General features: G+C 39.5%; 1 long non-coding RNA gene across 1 annotated transcript; it reads right to left on the bottom strand.

Annotated features, from left to right (window-relative positions):
• Positions 1-3,356: 3,356 nt before the first annotated feature.
• Positions 3,357-22,588, bottom strand: LOC122427811. The gene is made up of 3 exons (XR_006265547.1): positions 22,413-22,588; positions 5,957-5,960; positions 3,357-3,368 (listed from the first exon to the last, which is right to left on the bottom strand). It is a non-coding gene; the product is annotated as an uncharacterized LOC122427811 (long non-coding RNA).
• Between the last annotated feature and the right edge of the window lie 540 nt (positions 22,589-23,128).

Below are 23,128 nucleotides of genomic sequence, written 5' to 3'. Positions count from 1 at the left end.
AACTAATGCAAAGAGTAATTTTAAAAAGCCCATGTAGAAAAATTACAAAATTATTTATTAGGTAAAATAGAATTGGGGACTAGAAGTAATAAGTAGTGAGAAAGCAAGGCAATACCTCTTAGTAAGAGAACATTCCCCCATCCCCAGTCATGAACTTAAATGCACTTATTAATATAGTATGTAATATAAATATGTATATATATTTAAACAGACTTCATTATTTTACAGCATTTACAGAAAACTTGAATGGAAGGTACACAGATTTTCCTTTTACCCCTCTACCCTCACACATCCATACATAGCCTTGATGTCTTTTCATGACTTGATAGCTCATTTCTTTTTAAAGATGAAAAACTTTCCATTATCTGGTTATACTACAATTTATGCATTCACCTACTGAAAAACATCTTGGTTGTTCCCAGGTTTTGGTAATTATGAATAAGGCTGCTATAATATCCACATACAGGTTTTTGTGTGGTCTTAAGTTTTAACTGAATTAGAGTTGCCCATTCCCATCCATTTTAGTTCACTGATTCCTAAGATGTCAGTGTTCAACCTTGCCATCTCCTGCTTGACCATGTCCGATTTACCTTGATTCATGAACCTAACAATTCCTGAAGAGATGGGAGTACAGACCACCTTACCTGCCTCCTGAGAAACTTGTATGTAGGTCAAGCAGCAACAGTTAGAACAGGACATGAAACAACTGACTGGTTCAAAACTGGGATAGGAGTACATCAAGCCTGCATATTGTCAGCCTGCTTATTTAACTTCTATGCAGAGTGCCTCATGCAAAATGCCAGGCTGGATGAATCACAAGCTAGAATCAAGATTGCGGGGAGAAATATCAACAACCTCAGATATGCAGATGATACCTCTTTAATGGCAGAAAGTGAAGAGGAACTAAAGAGTCTCTTAATGAGGGTGAAAGAGGAGAGTAAAAAAGCCGGCTTGAAAGCATTAAAAAAACCTATGGGCACCTCATCTTTGACAAAGGAGGCAAGAACACAAAGAGCGGATAGATAGTCTCTTCAGTAAGTGGCGCTGGGAAACTGGGCAGCTTTGTATGAAAGAGTGAAATTATAACACTTCCTAACAGCATACACAAAAATAAACTCAAAATGGACTGGAGACCTAAATATAAGACAAGAAACTATAAAACTCTGAGAGGAAAACATAGGTAGAACACTCTGACATAAATCACAGCAAGATACTCTATGACCTACCTCCCAGACTAATAGAAATAAAAATAAACAAATGGGGCCTAATTTAACTTAAAAGATTTTGCACAGCAAAGGAAACTATGCTGCTGCTGCTGCTGCTAAGTCACTTCAGTCGTGTCCAACTCTGTGCGATCCCACAGATGTCAGCCCACCAGGCTCCCCCGTCCCTGGGATTCTCCAGGCAAGAACACTGGAGTGAGTTGCCATTTCCTTCTCCAATGAAGGAAAGTAAAAAGTGAAAGTGAATTCGCTCAGTCGTGTCCGACTCTTAGCGACCCCATGGACCGAAGCCTACCAGGCTCCTCTGTCCATGGGATTTTCCAGGCAAGAGTACTGGAGTGGGGTGCCATTGCCTAAAGGAAACTATAAGCAAGGTGAAAAGACAGCTCTCAGAATGGGAGGAAATATTAGCAAACAAAATAACTAATAAAGGATTAATCTCCAAAATATACAAGCAGCTCATTCAGCTCAATAACAGAAAAGCAAACAACCCAATTAAAAAGTGGGCAAAAGACCTAAACAGCCATTTCTCCAAAGAAGACATACAGATGGCTAATAAATACATGAAAAAATACTTAACCTCACTCATTATTAGAGAAATGCAAATCAAAATTACAATAAGGGATCACCTTACACTGGTCAGAATGGCCATTATCAAAAAGGCCACAAACAATAAATTCTGAAGAGGGTGTGGATAAAAGGGAACACTCTTGCACTGTTGGTGGGAATGCAAATTGATACAGTCACTATGGAGAACAGTATTGCTTAAAAAACTTGGAATAAAGCTACCATAAGACCCAACAATCCTACTATTCGGCATATGCCCTGAGGAAACCAAAATCAAAAAAGACACATGTACCCCAGTGTTCATTGATTGCAGCACTATTTACAATAGCTAGGACACAGAAGGAACCTACAGGTCTATCAACAGATCAATGGATAAAGAGGGTGTGGTACATATACACAGTGGAATATTACTCAGCCATAAAAAGGAACACATTTGAGTCAGTCCTAATGAGGTGTATGAATATAGAGTCTATTATACAGAGTGAAGTAAGTCAGTAAGAAAAAGACAAATATATATTAAAGCATACATATGGAATCTAGAAAGATGGTACTGATGAAACCATCTTCAGGGCAGCAACGGAGGCACAGATGTAGAGAACAGACTTGCGGACATCGGGGGGAAAACGGGAAAAATTGAGAGAGTTGCATTAAAACATATATATTACCATATGTAAAATTAGATAGCCAGTGGAAATTTGCTGTATGACGCAGGAAGCTTTAATCCGATAATCTGTGATGACCTAGAGGGGTGGGATTGGGTGAGAGTCAGGAGGCAGGTTCAAGAGGAAGAGGATGTCCATGTACCTATGGCTGATTCATGTTGGTATCTGGCAGAAACTGACAGAATATTGTAAAGCAATTATCTTTCAATTAAAAATAAATAATTTTTTTAAAAAACTAAGATCATGGCATCCAGTCCCATCACCTCATGGCAAGAAGAAAGGGAAAAAGTGGAAGTAGTGACAGATTTTCTCTTCTTGGGCTCCAAAATCACTGTGGACAGTGACTGCAGCCATGAAATTATTGATAAAAGACACTTTCTCCTTGGAAGGAAAGTTATGGCAAATCTAGACAACATATTAAAAAGCAGAGACATCACTTTGTCAAGAAAGATCCATATAGTCAAAGCTATGGTTTTTCCAGTAGTCATGTACAGATGTGAAAGTTGGACCATAAAGAAGGCTGAGTGCCACAGAATTGATGCTTTCTAATTGTGGTGCTGGAGAAGACCCTTGAGAGCCCTTGGACTGCAAGGAGATCAAACCAGTCAATCCTAAAGGAAATCAACCCTGAATATTCGTAGGGAAGTCTGTTGCTGAAGCTGAAATTCCAATACTTTGGCCAACTGATGCAAAGAGCCAACTCATTGAAAAAGACCCTGATGATGGGAAAGATCAAAGGCAAAAGGAGAAGAGGACAGCAGAGGATGAGATGGTTAGATGGCATCACTGACTCAGTGGACATGAATTTCAACACACTTGAGATAGTAGAGGACAGAGGAGCCTGGCATGCTGCAGTTTACAGGGTCACAAAGAGTTAGATACAACTTAGCGACTAAATAATAACAAAAGGTTTTAACTCCTTTGGGTGAATGCTTTGGTAAGGAATATGACTGTTGGACTTTATGGTAGGAGTATGCTTATAAAAAAAAACTACCAACTGTCTTCCAAATTGGCTGTACCATTTTTCACTCCTATCAGCAATGAATGAGAGTTCCTGTTACTCCACATCCTTATCAGCATTTTGGTGTGGTCAGCTTTCTGGATTTGGGCCATTGTAATAGATATGTAATGATATCCCTTTTCTGTTTTAATCTGCACTTCCCTGATGATGTATGATACGGACCATCTTTTCATATACTTACTTGCAATCCTTATATTTTCTTCAGTAAAATATAAATTTTATTTCTTTGTTAAGGTCTTTGGCCCATTTTCAAGCCAAGTTGTTTGTGTTCTTGTTGCTGAATTTTAAAAATTCCTTGTATATTTTGGTTAACAGTCCTTTACCAGAGTATATTTTACAAAGAATTTCTCCCAGCCTGTGCCTTTTCTTTTCATTCTTTTGGCAGTGTCTTTCACGAAGGAGAAAATTTTAATTTTAATGAAGTCCAGCCTATCTTTCTTTCATGGATTGCACCCCTAATGTTGCATCAAAAATATCATCATCAAACCCCAGATCATCTACGTTTTCTCCTATGTTATCTTTTAAGATTTTTCACAGTTTTGCACTTTACATTTAGGTCTGTGATCCACCTTGAATTAATTCTTATGAAGAGAATGAGGTCTGAGTCTAGATTCTTTTGTTTTATGTGGATGTTCGTTTGCTGAAAAGACTATCTTTGCTCAATTGTTTCCCCTTTAGTTCTTTGTCAAAGAGCAGTTTACATATTTAAAGGGTTCTATATTTCCAGCTCTATCTGTGGGGCTTTATTCTGTTCCATTGATCTATTTGTTTGCTTTTTCTTTTACCTTTTGCCAATACCACAACTGACCTGATTATTGTAGCCTTATAGGAATATCTCAAAGTCTGGTAGTGTCAATCCTCCAACTTTGATTTTCTCTTTCAGTATTTTGCATGTTATATTTTAATATACTCCTATCAGACGTGATCACTCAAGTGGACTAAAAAAAATTAGTACTAAATAAACAGAGTATGAATATACAAAAAGTGATCATGTATTAATATTATGTGTAATTATTAATATTATGTGTAAAGGTTAGTCCTAGTGGCAGACAAGAGAATCTACACAAACTAACTGAAGCAGAAAAGAGCAACTAAAACATTAGGTACCTCCTTGATTCTTCAGGAAGACCAGAGAGCCAGGCTTTGCCTATTCTGAAGTGGTCTGGGTCCCATTCAGTTCAGTCGCTCAGTCATGTCTGACTCTTTGCGACCCCATGGACTGCAGCACGCCAAGCCTCCCTGTCCATCACCAACTCCTGGAGTTTACCCAAACTCATGTCTATTGAGTCGGTGATGCCATCCAGCCATCTCATCCTCTGTCATCCCCTTCTCCTACCCTCAATCTTTTGCAGCATCAGGGTCTTTTCAAATGAGTCAGCTCTTTGCATCAGGTGGCCAAAGTATTGGAGTTTCAGCCCAACATCAGTCCTTCCAATGAACACCCAGGACTGATCTTCAGGATGGACTGGTTGGATCTCCTTGCAGTCCAAGGGACTCTCCAGAGTCTTCTCCAACACCACAGTTCAAAAGCATCAATTTTTCAGTGCTCAGCTTTTTTCACAGTCCAACTCTCACATTCATACATGACTACCGGAAAAACCATAGCCTTTGTTGGCAAAACGATGTTTCTGCTTTTTAATATGTTGTCTAGTTTTGTCAAAACTTTCCTTCCAAGGAGTAAGCATCTTTTAATTTCATGGCTGCAGTCACCATCTGCAGTGATTTTGGAGTCCCCAAAAAATAAAGTCAGCCACTGTTTCCACTGTTTCCCCATCTATTTGCCATGAAGTGATGGGACCAGATGCCATGATCTTAGTTTTCTGAATGTTGAGCTTTAAGCCAACTTTTTCATTCTCCTCTTTCACTTTCATCAAGAGACTCCTTTGTTCTTCTTTACTTTCTGCCATAAGGGTGGTGTCATCTGCATCTCTGAGGTTATTGATATGTCTCCGGGCAATCTTGATTCCAGCTTGTGCTTCTTCCAGCCCAGCGTTTCTCATGATGTACTCTGCATATAAGTTAAATAAGCAGGGTGACAATATACAGCCTTGACTACTCCTTTTCCCATTTGGAACCAGTCTGCTGTTCCATGTCCAGTTCTAACTGTTGCTTCCTGACCTGCATACAGGTTTCTCAAGAGGCAGGTCAGGTGGTCTGGTATTCCCATCTCTTTCAGAATTTTCCACAGTCTATTGTGATCCACACAGTCAAAGGCTTTGGCATAGTCAATAAAGCAGAAATAGATGTTTTTTCTGGAACTCTCTTGCTTTTTTGATGATCCAGTAGATGTTGGCAATTTGATATCTGGTTCTTCTGCCTTTTCTAAAACCAGCTTGAACATCTGGAAGTTCATGTTTCACGTATTGTTGAAGCCTGGCTTGGAGAATTTTGAGCATTACTTTCCTAGAGTGTGACATGAGTGCAGTTGTGCCATAGTTTGAGCATTCTTTGGCATTGCCTTTCTTAGGGACTGGAATGAAAACTGACCTTTTCTGGTCCCATGGCCACTGCTGAGTTTTCCAAATTTGCTGATATGTTGAGTGCAGCACTTTTACAGCATCATCTTTCAGGATTTGAAATAGCTCAACTGGAATTCCATCACCTCCACTAGCTTTGTTCATAGTGATGCTTCCTAAGGCCCACTTAACTTCACATTCCAGGATGTCTGGCTCTAGGTGAGTGATCACACCATCGTGATTATCTGGGTTTTGAAGATCTTTTTTGTACAGTTCTTCTGCGTATTCTTGCCACCTCTTCTTAATATCTTCTGCTTCTGTTAGGTGCCCATACAACCAGGAAAATTAAGCACATTATGAACAGCCCCAGTTTAAACTTAACAGCCATTACCTCTGCCACTTGCAGTCTGCACCTTGGGCAGTCGGGGGCAGATGTCAGTCAGTGTTTCTGCATGAGACTCAAATCTAGTTGAGAGTCTTCTGGAGAGAAGCTAGTTTGATAAAAGTCTCTGTGTGTGTGTGTGTGTGTGTGTGTGTGTCCTCAGTCGAGCCTGAATCTTTGCGACCCCATAGACTGTGTAGCCCACCAGGCTCCTCTGTTCATGAAGTTTTCCAGTCAAGAACACTGGAGTGGGTTGCCATTTCCTTCTCCAGGGATATTCCCGACCCAGGGATCGAACCTGCATCTCTTACATCTCCTGAATTTGCAGGTGGGTTCTTTACCACTAGTGCCATCTGGGAAGTCCTATCCCCACACAAAAAGTCACCAGCTCAGACAGTTTCATGTATAAACTCTTCCCAAACTTCACAGAACAAATAAGGTTTCACACATTTTCAGAGAATAAAAAATAGGGAAAGCCACCCAATTTATTTTATGAGACTAGTATAACTTTGATTGGGCTTCCCCGGTGATTCAGACGGTGAAAAAAATCTGCCTGCAATGCAAGATACCTGGGTTCCATCCCTGGGTTGGGAAGATCTCCTGGAGAAGGAAATGGCAACCCACTCCAATATTCTTGCCTGGAGAATTCCATGAAAAGAGGAACCAGGTAGGCCACAGTCCATGGGGTCACAAAGAGTCGGACATGCCTGAGTGACTAACACACACACACACACACACACACACACACACAACTTTGATATCCAAATAAGGAAGAAAATAAAATCATAAGCCAATTTCTCTTATGAATTAAAAAAATTAAATTAAAAAAATCTAGCCAAATTTAATACTATTTTAAGAAAAAACAAATGGAAAACCAAAAACATTTATCATGACCAAGTAGGACCTTTGGGGGAACACCGGGCTGAGAGATGTAGTCTAGTGTATAATTAAGACAGCAGGTACTACAGCCAGTCTATCTGCAACTTCCAAGATGTGTGACCTTGGAGAATTTGCCTAACTCCTCTGTACCTTGGTTTTCTCACCTGCAAAATGAATGTAATAATATTTTCTACCTCATAGGATTTTTATGCAGATTAAATGAATGAAACAAGTCAAGAACTTAGAAAAGAGCCTCAATTATTTGTCATTATGTCATCAAATGCAGTGCAAATATAGACACAAATAAAAAAAGATGAGACAAGACCAACATTAGCAGCAGGTGCTGGCCAGGGATGACAATGAACCAGAAAGCTCTCCTCGATGCTTAGATATCAACCCAGAACAAAAGAGGCCATTTTGGGATGAGTAGGACTCAGAATTAACCGTGATTCGAACATAACATGACAAATTACTGAACTGGACTGAATTTTCCTATATGGGAGCAATCAAGTTTTTACACTAGGCAGAATAGAGGCTGAGTCAGTACTCAAATTGACTTATAGAAAAGTTACATTTGAGTCAAAGCTATGAACAATGCCAGCCGCATAATTTGCAAGGCCCAATGCAAAATAAAAATGCAAGACCCCTTGTTCAAAAAGCAGGAATAATATGCTGTTAAAAGTCCTAAAAATGTAATTTTTTTTCCTTTTTTCCAAGGTCTCTCTCTCTCTCAACTTACCATAGTACTTTTAATTTGCTATTTTGTGTTGTTCAAAGTAAAGAAAAATTTAAAATTCAAATTATTAGCATGAATGCTACCATTCATCTTTATATTGCGCAATGGCAGTTTTAAATGCAAATTTAAGAGCATTAGACTCATATGTGAAATCACTCAAATCACCCCATTCATGTTTCATAGCTCATACAGGAATGTGTATTTTGTTGTTACCAGAACAGTGGAAACACTGCAGAAAACTAACTTAACTGACTTTAGTTCACTTCATTGTACCCACATATTCTAACAACACTCTTCACCTTGAATATTTATTTTATACATATATATATATATATATGTATATATATATATTAATTTGTACCTCCTAATCTCCTACCCCCATCTTGCTCCTGTCCCATTCCCTCTTTCAACTGGTAAGCACTACTTTGTTCTCTGCATCTGTGAGTCCGTTTCTGTTTTGTTGTATTCATTTGTTTCATTTTTTAGAGTCCATACATAAGTGATCACATACAGCATTTGTTTTCTCTGTCTGACTTATTTCATCAAGCATAATGCCCTTCATGTCCATACACGTTATCACAAATGGCAAAATTTAATTCTTCTCTGTGGCTAAATAGTATTTCACTTTCTTAAAAATTGAAGTTTAGTTATAGTGTTGTCTTAGTTTCAAGCACACAGTAAAGTGATTCAGGTATATACATATATATAAAACTGAATATATATTTTCTCATATTCTTTTCCATTTAGATTATTACAAGATATAGAATATAGTTCCCTGTGCTATACAGTAGGTCCTTGATGTTTATCTATTTTATATATAGTAGTGTGTATATGTTAATCCCAAATTCTTAATTTATCTCTTTCTGCCTTTCACCTTTCAGTTCAGTTCAGTTCAGTCGCTCAGTCATGTCCGACTCTTTGCGACTCCATGGATTGCAGCACACCAGGCCTCCCTGTCCATCGCCAGCTCCCAGAGTTTACTCAAACTTATGTCCATTGAGTCGGTGATGCCATCCAACCATCTCATCCTCTGTTGTCCCCTTCTCCTCCTGCCTTCAATCTTCACAGCATCAGGGTCTTTTCAAATGAGTCAGTTTTTCGCATCAAGTCCCCATAAATTTGTTTTCTATGTCTGTGAGTCTATTTCTGTTTTGTAATTAAGTTCATTTGTTTCTTTTTTTAGATTTCACATATCAGTTCAGTTCAGTTTAGTGCCTCAGTCGTGTCCGACTCTTTGCAACCCCAAGAATCGCAGCACGCCAGGCTTCCCTGTCCATCACCAACTCCCGGAGTTTACTCAAACCCATGTCCATCGAGTCGGTGATGCCATCCAGCCATCTCATCTTCTGTCATCCCCTTCTCCTCCTGCCCACAATCCCTCCCAGCATCAGGGTCTTTTCTAATGAGTCAACTCTTCACATGAGGTGGCCAAAGTATTGGGAGTTTCAGCTTCAACATCAGTCCTTCCAATGAACACCCAGGACTGATCTCCTTCAGGATGGACTGGTTGGATCTTCCTTACAGTCCAAGGGACTCTCAAGAGTCTTCTCCAACACCATAGCTCAAAAGCATCTATTTTTCGGCTCTCAGCTTTCTTTACAGTCCAACTCTCACATCCATAAATGACCACTGGAAAAACCATAGCCTTGACCAGACAGACCTTTGTTGGCAAAGTAATGTCTCTGCTTTTTAATATGCTTTCTAGGTTGGTCATAACTTTCCTTCCAAGGAGTAAGCATCTTTTAATTTCATGGCTGCAGTCACCATCTGCAGTGATTTTGGAGCCCAAAAAAATAAAGTCTGACACTGTTTCCACTGTTTCCCCATCTATTTTCCATGAAGTGATGGGACCAGATGCCATGATCTTAGTTGTCTGCATGTTGAGCTTTAAGCCAACTTTTCCACTCTCCTCTTTTACATATAAGTGATATCAAATGATATTTGTCTTTGTCTTTACTTCACTATGATAATCCATAGGTCCACCCGTGTTGTTGCAAATGGCAATATTTCATTCTTTTTAAGCCTGAGTAAAATTTCATTTTATATATATATATATATATATGTACACACCATATATATATATATCATATTCTATCTTTTTATAGCTAAGTAATTTTCATGTCTATCCATATTCTGTCTATCCATCTGTCAATGGACATTAAGTTTGCGTCCGTGTCTAAGCTATTATAAATAGTGCTGTTATGAACATTGGGGTGCATGTATCTCTTCAAATTAGGGTTTTCATCTTTTCCAAATATAATCTCAGGAGTGAGATTGCTGGATCATATGGTAATCCTATTTTTAGTTTTTTAAAGAAACTAAAATACTCTATTCCATAGTGGCTGCAGCAATTTACCTTTCCACCAACAGAGTGGAAGGGCTCTCTTCTCTCCATACCCTCTCCAGCATTTATTGTTTGTAGACTTTTTGATGATGGCCATTCTGATCAGTGTGAGGTGATACCTCACTGTAGTTTTGATTTGCATTTCTCTAATAATTAGAGATGTTGAGCACTTTTTCATGTGCCTGTGGGCCACCTCTATGTCTTTTGTGTGTGTCTGTGTGTGTGTGTGGGTGGGTGGGTGTCTGTCACTTAGTCATGTCTGACTCTTGCAGTCTTATGGACTATAGCCTGCCAGACTCCTCTGTCCAGGGAGTTTTCCAGGCAAGCATACTGGAATGGGTTGCCATTTCCTCCTCCAGAGGATCTTCCCAACCCAGGGACCGAACCTGCATCTCCTGCATTGGCAGGTGGATCCTTTACCACAAGCAACACCTGGGAAGCCCATGTCTTCTTTTAAAAAAAAGTCTATTAAGCTTTCTGCCCATTTTTTGATTGAGTTGTTTGTTTTCTGATACTGAGCTATATGAGCTGTGGTATATTTTGGAAACTAAGCCCTGTCAGTCACATTGTTTGCAAATATTTTCTCCCTTCAGTGAAAGTGAAAGTTGCTCAGTCATGTCTGACTCTTTGCAACCCCATGGACTATAGCCTGCCAGGCTCCTCTGTCCCTGGAATTCTCCAGGCCAGAATACTGGAGTGGGTAACCATTCCTTTCTCCAGGGGATCTTCCCAACCCAGGGATCGAACCCAGGTCTCCCACATTGCAGGTTTTCTTTACCAGCTGAGCTACCAGGGAAGCCCCCATTCAGTAGGCAGTCTTTTCATTTTGCACTAGGCTGTGTCCCTAGGGTGACTCCAGTTGTCTCCAGCCTCTCTGGGAAACTCTTTAAGATCATCAGGTAGGTCTGACCCAGGCTTCTTTCCCTAAAGAATTACTACTGTCTTGAGCCCCAGAAGTGTGAGAGATTTTGTGTGCTCTTTAGGAGTATAGTCTCTATCTCCCCTAGTCCTCTAAGTCTTCTAAAAGTAAGCCCTGCTGGCCTTCAAAGCCAAACATTCTGGGGACTCATCTTCCTGGTGCAGGACCCCAGGCTGGGGAGCCTGACGTGATACTCAGACCCCTCACTCCTTGGGGAGAATTTCTGTAGTTGTAACTGTTCTCCCATTTGTGAGTTGCCCACCTGGGGGTATGGGTCTTAACTGTACTGCAACTCTGCCCCACCCCCATCCATCTTGTTCCAGTTCCTTCTTCATATTTTTACTAGTAGATCTTTTCTATGGATTCTGGTCTTTCTGATCAGTAGCTGCTCTGGTGTGCCTGTGAGAAGAGGGGAACTCAGGATCTACCTACTCCACTGTCTTGGACCAGAGTTAGGAAGAATTAGTTTTTAAACTGGCAAAGCCCCTACCTCACAGGATTGTTGTGATGATTAAATTACATAATTCATACAAAGAGTGAAGCCTAGTACCTGGTACATAGTACACACTCAACAAACATTATCTTTAAAAATAGCGTGAAGTAGTATTAATACCCCTATTGTATATAACGGTTCCGTTCAGTTCAGTGGCTCAGTCGTGTCCGACTCTTTGCGACCCCATGAACCGCAGCACACTAGGCCTCTCTGTCCATCACCAACTCCCGGAGTTTACTCAAACCCATGTCCATCGAGTCGGTGATGCCATCCAGCCATCTCATCTTCTGTCGTCCCCTTCTCCTCCTGCCCACAATCCCTCCCAGCATCAGGGTCTTTTCCAATGAGTCAACTCTTCACATGAGGTGGCCAAAGTATTGGGAGTTTCAGCTTCAACATCAGTCCTTCCAATGAACACCCAGGATTGATCTCCTTTTAGGATGGACTGGTTGTGGTCCATGTGATCAGATTGGCTAGTTTTGTATATAACTGTAGATCTGCCTAATTCCAAACTTTCACTCATTAAATAACTTCACATCATGCTCAGCTGCCACTTTTAATGCCTTTGTCTCTTCTAAGCAGATTTTGTTGTTGTTGTTAAACCACTCGGGCAAAGAAACTTCCTGGAGTGTCTAGAGGACCAACCAACAGAAGCTGGGCAAAATATTAATAATACTTATTTTTAACACAATGTTTATTTTTTATCTTTATAACAATTATATACTGGGCCCTCAGTTTACATAATGAATGCAAGGAACTACTTTTTCGTCGTCAGTATTTTGGGAAACCAGCAGGTTAAAGACCATTCAACTCTGTGATGTGAGCGCCACCTACTGCTGAGAAACTTAAAGGCACGCTCGGGTAGCCTTAATGTCTCTATTCAGTTCATGACATGGCTTGTTCCTTCAGATGGATGAAACTTCAGTTAGTTAAAAAGTTCAAATGTTAAAAGTTCTTTTTAACTTTTAGTTAGTTAACTAGTTAGCCGGCCAACTATTCGTGCACAGGACCCCTTTTAACTGGAAGACTCTGTTTTTTAACTACTTAAGTTTTAAATTTTAAGTTATTTTAACTCTGAGTGATTTAAGTAATTATTTCTAAGACTAGCTCAACAGGCCTGTCTTTATGATCTATAGCATAAAACTTCAATTCCACTTTCATTGAACACTTTAAGGAAGGCACTAGACATGGAGAGAATGAGTTTTTAAAAATTGTCTCAATAGAGAGTAATATAAAAATTTGTTGTTGTTGTTGTTGTTTAGTCACTATATCATGTCCAACCCTTTTGTGACCCCATGGACCTTAGCCTTCCAGTCTCCTCTGTCCATGGGATATTCCAGGCAAGAATACTGGAGTGGGTTGCCATTTCCTTCTACAGGGGAACTTCCCAACCCGGGAAACCTGTGTCTCCTGAATAGGCAGGCAGATTCTTTACTGCTGAACTACCAGGGAAACCCCGATATAAAAATACATATGATCAAATGTTAAGTGCTAAAAGGCAAGGATGAAGGAAAATCAGAAAAAAAGATGAGAAAGCTGTTAGTTCTGAGTGAGAGTCTACAGACATAACCTTTGAACTACAGAATGTCAGAACAGGTATGTATTCATTTGTCCATTCACTTATTAAGTGCCTACTGTTTCACACAGACAAATCATATAGGATTCATTTTCTAAAAGAGCCCATAGACTAGTAGATGAGACAGATTTTTTTTTCATTTATTTTTATTAGTTGGAGGCTAATTACTTTACAATATCATAGTGGGTTTTGTCATACATTGACATGAATCAGCCATGGATTTACATGTATTCCCCATCCCGATCCCCCCCTCCCACCTCCCTCTCTACCCGATCCCTCTGGGTCTTCCCAGTGCACCAGGCCCGAGCACTTGGATGAGACAGATTTGTAAGCATTTCTTTCCCCCCTTTTATATAAAACCAGAATAAAATTTGATAATTTGGAATGGAAATAAAAACATCAGATACCCATGTATACAAAGAAATCCACATCCGGTATAAAGCACTATAATAGTATTAAGTACAATATGCAAGGGCATGATTAATCACATTCTTCAGTGAGTCCCTGAACTGGAATATGAGTTCTTTGAGGGTGAGATGTGATTATTTGCTTTGTAACCCCTGGGCCAGCACACGACCTGGAACATAGCCAGCAATTGAGGCTGGATGAATTGTGCTCAGGAGAGGGAAAAAACCAAGAAGGGTTTATCAAGAAGATTGACCTGGGTGTTAAAGTTAAGAAGGAGTTTTCAAGGTTTACAGGGGGAGAGGGGGTTGTGGGGGTCGGGGGAAGAAGCCAAAGAAGAGTATCAGAACAAAGGAATTGACATGGAAAAAAGATTGTAAGAGGTTTCCCTGTTGTTGTTGTTCAGTTGCCCAGTCATGTCCGACTCTTTGCAACCCCATGGACTGCAGCATGTCAGGCCTCCCTGTCCCTTACCACCTCCCAGAGTTTGCCCAAGTTCATGTTCATTGCATCAGTGATGCTGTCCAGCCATCTCATCCTCTGACACCCTCTCCTCCTTCTGCCCTCAATCTTTCCCAGCATCAGGGACTTTTCCAATGAGTCATCTGTTCACATCAGATGACCAGTTACTAGATCTTCAGCTTCAGCATCAGTCCTTCCAGTGAATATTCAAGGTTGATCTCTCTTAAGATTGACTGGTTTGATCTCCTTGCTCTCCAAGGGACTTTCAGGATCTTCTCCAGCACCACAGTTTGAAGGCATCAGTTCTTGGCGTTCTGCCTTCTTTACAGCCCAGCTCTCACAACCTTACGTGACCACTGGGAAGACCATACCCTTGACTATATGGACCTTTGTTGGCAGAGTAAGGCCTCTGCTTTTCAACCTGGTGACTCATTGGTAAAGAATCCACCTGCCAGTGCTGGAGACACAGGTTCGATCTCTGATCCTTGAAGAGCCCACATGCCTCGGAGCAACTAAGTCGGTGAGCCATAACTATTGAGCCCCTGCTCTAGAGCCTGGGAATCACGATTATTGAAGTCTTCATGCCCTAGAGCCTGAGCTCCAAAACAAGAGAAGCCACTGACATGAGAAGCCCATGCACTGCAACTATAGAGTAGCCCATGCTCACTGCAACTACAGAAAGCCCATTTGCAGCAACAAGGACGCAGCACAGCCAAAAATAAATAAATCAGATAGACTTGTGAAAAAGCATAGCCCATTGGGAAACTGCAAATTGCTTGCTATTTTCGGAGTATATGGTGAAAACTGGTAATCGATGGGATATTTGACTGGAGAAATAGGAAAAAACCCACATAATGGGGGACCTTGCATGCCATACACAGGAGTGATGACATTACTGTGCACAGATATGGGTGTTAGAAAGGCAACTGGATGGCAACGAAGAAGCTGGATCAGAGTGGGAAGGAGACTGAATAAGAGAAACTTAGCAGAAAGGTGGGCAGGTAGATAGCACAGACTGAACTAGAGTCATGGAGACAGAGAGAAAGGGACAGATTCCAGAGATATTTGTGACTGTTTTGACAATATGGAAGACTAGAGATCCTGAAATTCTTCTGCTGGATATCCCCCCAAAATTCTCAACATACTAGTACACACTCTCGCTCACTCTTTTACATGGTAAGATTCAGTATAGGAAGAAAAGGGAAATCTGATGAAAGCAGGGGTGAAATGGTGGTGGGGGGGGGGTGTTTGGTGTTTTTTTTTGTTTTGCTTTTGCTGTGCTGAGTCTTCCTTGCAGCATGTGGGCTCTTTGTTGCTGCATACAGGCTTTCTTTAGTTGGGGCGAGTGGGGGCTACTCCTCACTGCAGTGTGCAGGCTTTGTGGTGGCTTCTCTAATTGCTGAGCATCGGCTCTAGGCGTGTTGGCTTCAGTAGCTGCAACGTGTGGGTTTAGTAGTTGCAACTCACTAGCTCTAGAGCCCAGAGTCAGTAGTCGTGGCTCATAGGGGCTTGGTTGCCCAGCTGCATGTGGGATCTTTGTTCTCAGACCAGGCATCAAACCCATATTCCCTGCATTGCAAGGCAGATTCTTAACCACTGGGCCACTAGGAAAATCCCAAAATGGGAGTTCAAGGCTAGGGAGAAGAGCATGGGGTTAGGAAAGGTGATGAAATAAGTGGCGAGTGTGAATGATGATGGCTTCAGTTATCCTATAGCCATACTGCACAAGAACCAAGGACAGGAGGACCACTGTATGGAGGGAGCTGAGAATAAAGCCTTGGGCCTACCCAGGGCAGGGCTGTAGCAGAAAGACCATGCTAGGTAAAGCTAGGACACAGGAAAGTCTAGTCTGAGGAAGCTAGGGCTTCACTGGTGGCTCAGACGATAAAGAACCTGCCTGCAATGTAGGATACCCAGGTTCAATCCCTAGGTCTGCAAGATCCCCTGGAGAAGGGAATGGTTACCCACTCCAGTATTCTTGCCTGGAGAATTCCATGGACAGAGGAGCCTGGCGGGCTACAGTCCAGGGGGTGGCAAAGAGTCAGATACAACTGAGTGACTAAACCTTTCACACTTTCCAGAGGAAGAAATTGTTCTCACAAAGGTAGGGAACAAAGAAAACAGGTTTTGGCCTCGGCTTGCAGAGAAGTTTAAAAAAAGAAAATCTCCCCTGAGAATTTTAGTGATTGACCAGCTCTCACATCATTATGGCCAGAATCTTCATTTCTGTGCAAATCCCTCCTCCTCTCAAAAATCATTAGACAGAATGGACTAATTCTTGCCTGGAAAACCCCATAGACATCATAATAAGTCTAGTGAATATCATAATCTCATATAGATACAAAATTTAAAAATAGAAAAAATTTTCCTTGTGATAACTCCTTGGATTTATTCTCTTAACAACTTTCATATATAACATTATTGTTGTTGTTTAGTTGCTAAGTCATGAAGGACTCTTGCAGCCCCATGGACTGTAGCCCACCAGGTTCTTCTGTCCATAGGATTTCCCAGGCAAGAATACTGGAGTGAGTAACCATTCTTTTCTCCAGGGAATCTTCCCAACCCAGGGATCGAAGCCGGGTCACCTGCACTGTGGGCAGATTCTTTACCATCTGAGCCACAAAGGAAGTTCTTATGTAACATAGAGTGGGGTTAATTATATTTATCAATGTTGTACATTACATTCGTAGAACTTATTTATAACTGGAAGTTTGTGCCTCCTGATCACTTTTATCCAACTCCTCCTCTCCCTACCCTCTGCCTCTGGTAACCACAGATCTGATTTTTTTTCCTATGCATTTGTTTGTTTGCTTGTTTTTGAAGTATAATTGACCTACAACACTATGTTAGTTTCTGTTACACAAATAGTGGTTCGCTATTTCTATGCACTTCAAAATGTCACCATAAATCTAGTTACCATACAAAGATATTACACAGTTATTGATGATGTTCCCCACTCTATACATTGCATATCCATGACTCATTTATTTTGCAACTGGAGGTTTGTACCTGTTAATCCTCTTCACTTATTTCTTTCCTTCTCCCACTTACCTCCCTTCTGGCAGCCACCTATTTGTCCTCTGTACCTATAACTCTGTTTCTGTTTTGCTATGTTTGTTCATTTGTTTTGTTTCTTAAGTCCACATACAAGTAAAACCATACTGTATTTGTCTTTATCTGACTTAGCATGGTACCCTCTAGGTCCACCCTTAAGGACTTAGACCTGTTTTATTAAAAAAATAAAAATAAAGAGAGTGAAAGGGTAAGTCTTATAGATATTTACATAATATTTACATTGTACTAGGTATATATAAGTAATCTAGAGATAAAAAAGTATATAGATTTATTTATACTAGATTTAAAGTGTATGGAAGGATGTGTGTTAGATTATATGAAATACTACATGATTTTATATAAGGGACTTGAGCATCTGAGGATTTAGATATCCACTGGGGTCCTGGAACAAACTCCCTGTAGATACCAAGGGATGATTCTATATGATTAATTGATTTTTAATCAAGATACCAAGGTAATTCAAAAGAGAAAAGTTGGCCTTTTGAAAACATGGTGCTAGACTATCTATACATGCAAAATTGGAAAACCTTGAACCCTTATCTTATACTACATACAGAAATTAACTTAAAACAGAAGAGAACTAAATATAAGAGCTAAAATTATAAAATTTCTAGAAGAAAATATAGGGCAAAAATAATTTTGACCTTAGGTTAAACAAAGATGTTTCAGATACAACACTGAAAGTATAACCCATACAGGAAAAAAAAAATGATAAATTGGAATTCATCAGTATTAAAAATTTTTGTTTTTCAAAAAACATTGTTAAGGAAATAAAAAAGGAAGCCACAGGATAGAGCAAATATTTGGAAAACATATCTAATGAAGAATTGTATCCAAAATACAAAAAGCAGTCAAAACACAACAGGAGGAAGAAAAACAGCCCAGTTTAAAAAAAATAGGTACAAGGCTTGAACAGAAATGTCAATAAAGAAAATATACAGTAGCACATGAAAAGATGCTCAGAATTATTAGTCATTCGGAAAATACAAATTAAAACCACAGCAAGTTGTTGTTTTATATTTCTAGTTTGGGAAAAATTAAATAAAGAAATTTGACAATATCAAGTGTTGGTGAGGATGAAAAGAACCAGGAATTCTTATATATTGTGTTAGTGTAAACTGGTATAAACACTTTGGAAAAGGGAAATCCTTGGTCATCTAATGGTTAGGACTCCATGCTCTCACTGCCCAGGGCCTGGGTTCAATTCCTGATCTGGGACCTAAGATTCCAGGAGCCACACAGTACAGCCTTAAAAACAGACAAACAGAGACAAAGTACACAAAACAAAAACAATTTGCCATAACCTGGTAAAGTCTACATGCACCACAAAGAAATGCACAGGTCTATCAGAGATTGTATATGGCTAAGTGTGATAATAAGGGAAAAAACATGGAAATAATTCAAATGTTCATTGACAGGAAAATGGATAAATAAAACACGGCATGGTCACATAATAAAATACTGCACAACAGTGAAAAACAAATCCATTGCAGCTATATGCAATAGCATAGTTGAACTCCTCAAAAGTAAGTCTACAAAGAGTATAAAAACCAACTCAGAAAATGTACATAAACTTTAAAATCGAACATAATGAAGTAGTTTATCCCAACACACACACACACACATACGTATTTGACAGCATTATAAAGATAAGAGAAGAATGAAAAAAAAAAAAAACAACCGCCTGAAATAGTAATTACCTAGAGCGGGGAGGCAGAAGCATGACAGACGAAAGGGGCCCAATGGGAGATCTCAGCGATGCTCACTTTTTAGGTTGGTTGGTGGTTCCATGGGCACTCGTTTTATTATTGTGCTTCACAACTTACATATATGCCTTGTATATTCTTCCAAAAAGGGGCCCAATGGGAGATCTCAGCGATGCTCACTTTTTAGGTTGGTTGGTGGTTCCACGGGCACTCGTTTTATTATTGTGCTTCACAACTTACATATATGCCTTGTATATTCTTCCAAAAAGGGGTCCAATGGGAGATCTCAGTGATGCTCTCACTTTTTAGGTTGGTTGGTGGTTCCATGGGCACTCGTTTTATTATTGTGCTTCACAACTTACATATATGCCTTGTATATTCTTCCAAAAAGGGGTCCAATGGGAGATCTCAGTGATGCTCACTTTTTAGGTTGGTTGGTGGTTCCACGGGCACTCGTTTTATTATTGTGCTTCACAACTTACATATATGCCTTGTATATTCTTCCAATCTCTCAAATAGTACGTAGTGAATAAAAGATATTTAGAAAGTTGGCTCAATGTGTAAGAAAGAAATCTAAGACAGTAACAGAATTTACTATAGCAGGTATAAGTCTATTATGGGGAGTTTTTTTAAAAAAAAAAACACTCCCCAAAACTTTTCTTGCTCTACCACATATATTTTTTATTTGTGTGGAATCTTTCTCTTCCAAACAAACTGTAGCTAAATTTGTGTAAGCTGAACTTATGCTAGGTCTACTTTAGGTCTTTTAAAGACTTGTGCAAGGAACATGAGGGATTTCTAACAGATGTAGCTGCTTAATGACAATGCTTGTGATTCTTGTAAGCTTCAGATTATTTCATGCTTACTTAAAAGATTGAAGTGGGAGAATGTCATAACTATTCCTTTTATGTGACTTTTTCACTGTACAAACATGACTGTCTTGCCTCTAGGAGTAAGAGACAATCTTGCTTACACAGATTTCTCAATTCTAATCTTTTCCATTCCCTCCCCAGCAATTGTTGAAGTGTTGGCCAAATTAAATTACTACCCAGCAACAGATCTTAACAAATGTGGGAAGTCTGGTACAGTTCAATAATTTATGGTCCCCTGATTGGAGTTACTTTGCTTAATAGATGGATAGTTGGATGCATAACCCATGTTGGCATCAAAAGCCTCTGAAATCATTCTTGGGACCCCTCCCTGGAGAGCAGCCTGAGAACCAACTCTGGTCTGGGATCATGCCTTTTTACCAACAGATCACAGACTCACTTTTAGTGTTCTGCTCCTCTGTGTGAATCAAGGAAATACCCTGGGTAAACCAAGGCTGAATAGTCCAGGGGTATGTTTTTTTCTTATGAGAACTGAGACAAAGGGCAGTTCCAAGGACATGCTCATTAAAATATTAAATGTATACATAAATGTATACATAAATGTTCTTGATTCGTGCATTTGGAAATTGGTATACTGTAGGTAATTTGTGACAAGATGTTGCTATCTTTGGGATGTACTTGAAACTTAGGGGAGCTGGACACTCCCCTAAAGCCCATTCAGCGGGACTTTTTAATGTATGGGAAAACAGTGAAGTACTCATCGAATTCTCAGCTGGGGAGACTTCAAGACTAAAATGGCCAGGTCAAAGTTCTTCAGCAAAACTGGGTAAGTCAGCCCAACCTGCTTCTTATACCCCACTGACAAAAAGACAAGAGAGTGACAAAGAGATAGAAATTATTACAGATTTTATCATTCAAAATAAGGAGAGATTCTTTAAAAATTTTATTTATGGGGAACTTTTAATATAGGTTAATAAGTTGTTTGCTTTTAAAGACAAGGAATTGAAAGAGCATGACCTAAAGCCATGTTATTCATGCAAATTTTCTGCAAGCTAATTGAGTATTTAAGAGGTTTTTAAGAGTTGCAAGATCTCAAAAATGATTGTTTAGAAAAGGTTTCTCACAAGCAGCCAAATAAAAACCCTTAATTGAAAACTTAAATCTTCTTTGGTTAAAAGGTGTAAAAACAAATTATTTTAAAATGTCTGTTTGCAAGAATGAATATGCATAAGCATATTTTGTGTTTTGTGCACAAATCTAAAGATGTAACTTTTATTGGTATTGTGATTAAATTGTAAAAAATCAATAATCCTAAAGTGGTATGAATTAAGTTGTTTTAACTACTAATTTTGTATTTCAGCATAACCCCACAGGAGCAAAAGAGTGAACTTTTAAGTTCCAAAACAATGGCAGCAACCAGACATAAATTGTTGTAATGAAATAATTATAAAATGCTTGTCAGGGCAGCAAAGGAGACTCAGACGTAAAGAACAGACTTTCGGACCCAGTGGAAGAAGGCGAGGGTGGGATGATTTGAGAGAATAGCATCAAAAAATATACGTTACCTTATGTAAAATAGATGACCAGTGGGAGTTAGATGCATGAAGCAGGGCACCCAAAGCCAAAGTTCTGGGACAACTTAAAGAGATTGGGTGGGGAGGGAGTGGGAGGCATCAGGATGGGGGTGGGGGGACACATGTATACCTAAGGCAATTCATGTTGATGTATGGCAAAAATCATCACAATGTTGTAAAGTAAATATACTCTAATTAAAATAAATAAATTAACTTTAAAAAAAAATGCTTGTGTATCCACAGGTGCACACACATAGCTACACATCTGGTAACAAACACACAGTTCCTCCATACCACACTCTTTTTTTTTTTTTTTTTTAATTATTATATTTTATTTATTTATTTTTTTTATTATTATTATTTTTTTCCAGTGGGTTTTGTCATACATTAATATGAATCAGCCATGGATTTACATGTATTCCCAATCCCGATCCCCCCTCCCACCTCCCTCTCCACCCGATTCCTCTGGGTCTTCCCAGTGCACCACACTCTTAAGTGAGGAAAAAAAAGTGTCACTTTGCATCTTTATGGGCCTGGTGGCTCAGATGGTAAAGAATCTGCCCTCAATGCAGGAAACCAGGGTTCAATCTCTGGACTGGAAAGATCCCCTGGAGAAGAAAATGGCAACCCGATCTAGTATTCTTGCCTGGGAAATCCCATGGACGGAGGAGTCTGGCAGGCTAAAGTCCATGGGGTCACAAAGAGTCGGACATGACTGAGTGACTAACACTTTCACTTTTTTGTATCTTTATTCCAAAGACCTTGGTTTCTGGGCTGATAAGGAGTAAAGCTACTCTTTTATCTTTTTTGGTAGAGAGGCAAACTCAGAGTTTTGGGGATTTTGTTTTGATATAAATTTTAATTTCAAGTTTTAGAGCTTTCATATTAAATGTTTAAGTTCAAAAGTAATGAAATATATGACATAATGAATCTAGGAGCACTAATATTTCTTACTGTGGAAATTTTCTTACTTAATAAGTGAAATAGTAAAGAAAATCTATTGGTAAAATTTTTAATGAACTTCTTTTTTTTTTTTTTAAGTGACTTTATGGTTCACATCTGAAGGGAAACCATAGAACTACAAAATAAAAATTGGGAATACCTGGATAACCATGAAGGTATGGTCACTTACATAGAACCTGACATCCTGGAGTGGAAAGTCAAGTGGGCCCTAGGAAGCATTACTGTGAACAAAGCTAGTGAAGGTGATGGAATTCCTGCTGAGCTATTTAAAATCCTAAAAGATGATGTTGTTAAAGTGCTGCACTCATATGTCACAAATTTGGAAAACTCAGCAGTGGCCACAGGACGGGAAAAGGTCAGTTTTCATTCCAATCCCAAAGAAGGGCAATGCCAAAACATGTTCAAACTACCATACCGTTGTGCTCATTTCTTATGGTAGTATGGTAATGCTCAAAATCCCCCAAGCTAGGCTTCAATAGTACATGAACCCAGAACTTCCAGTTGTATAAGCTGGATTTAGAAAAGACAGAGAAATCAGAGATCAAATTATCAACTTTTGTTGGATCATAGGGAAAGCAAGGGAATTCCAGAAAAACATCTATTTCTGCTTCATTGACTATGCTAGAGCCTTTGTGTGGATCACAACAACCATGTGGAAAACTCTTAAAGAGATGGGAATACCAGACCACCTTACATGTCTCCTGAGAAACCTGTATGCGGGTCAAGAAGCAATAGTTCGTGCCCTACATGGAACAATGGACTGGTTCAAAATTGAGAAAGGAGTACAACACTGCTTATTTAACTTATATGCAGAGCACATCACGTGAAATGCCGGGCTGGATGAATCACAGTCTG

This window comes from Cervus canadensis, chromosome 2 (assembly GCF_019320065.1).
Source record: "Cervus canadensis isolate Bull #8, Minnesota chromosome 2, ASM1932006v1, whole genome shotgun sequence".
Classification (NCBI taxonomy): Eukaryota; Metazoa; Chordata; class Mammalia; order Artiodactyla; family Cervidae; genus Cervus; species Cervus canadensis.
This window is presented reverse-complemented; position numbering and strand designations above follow the sequence as displayed.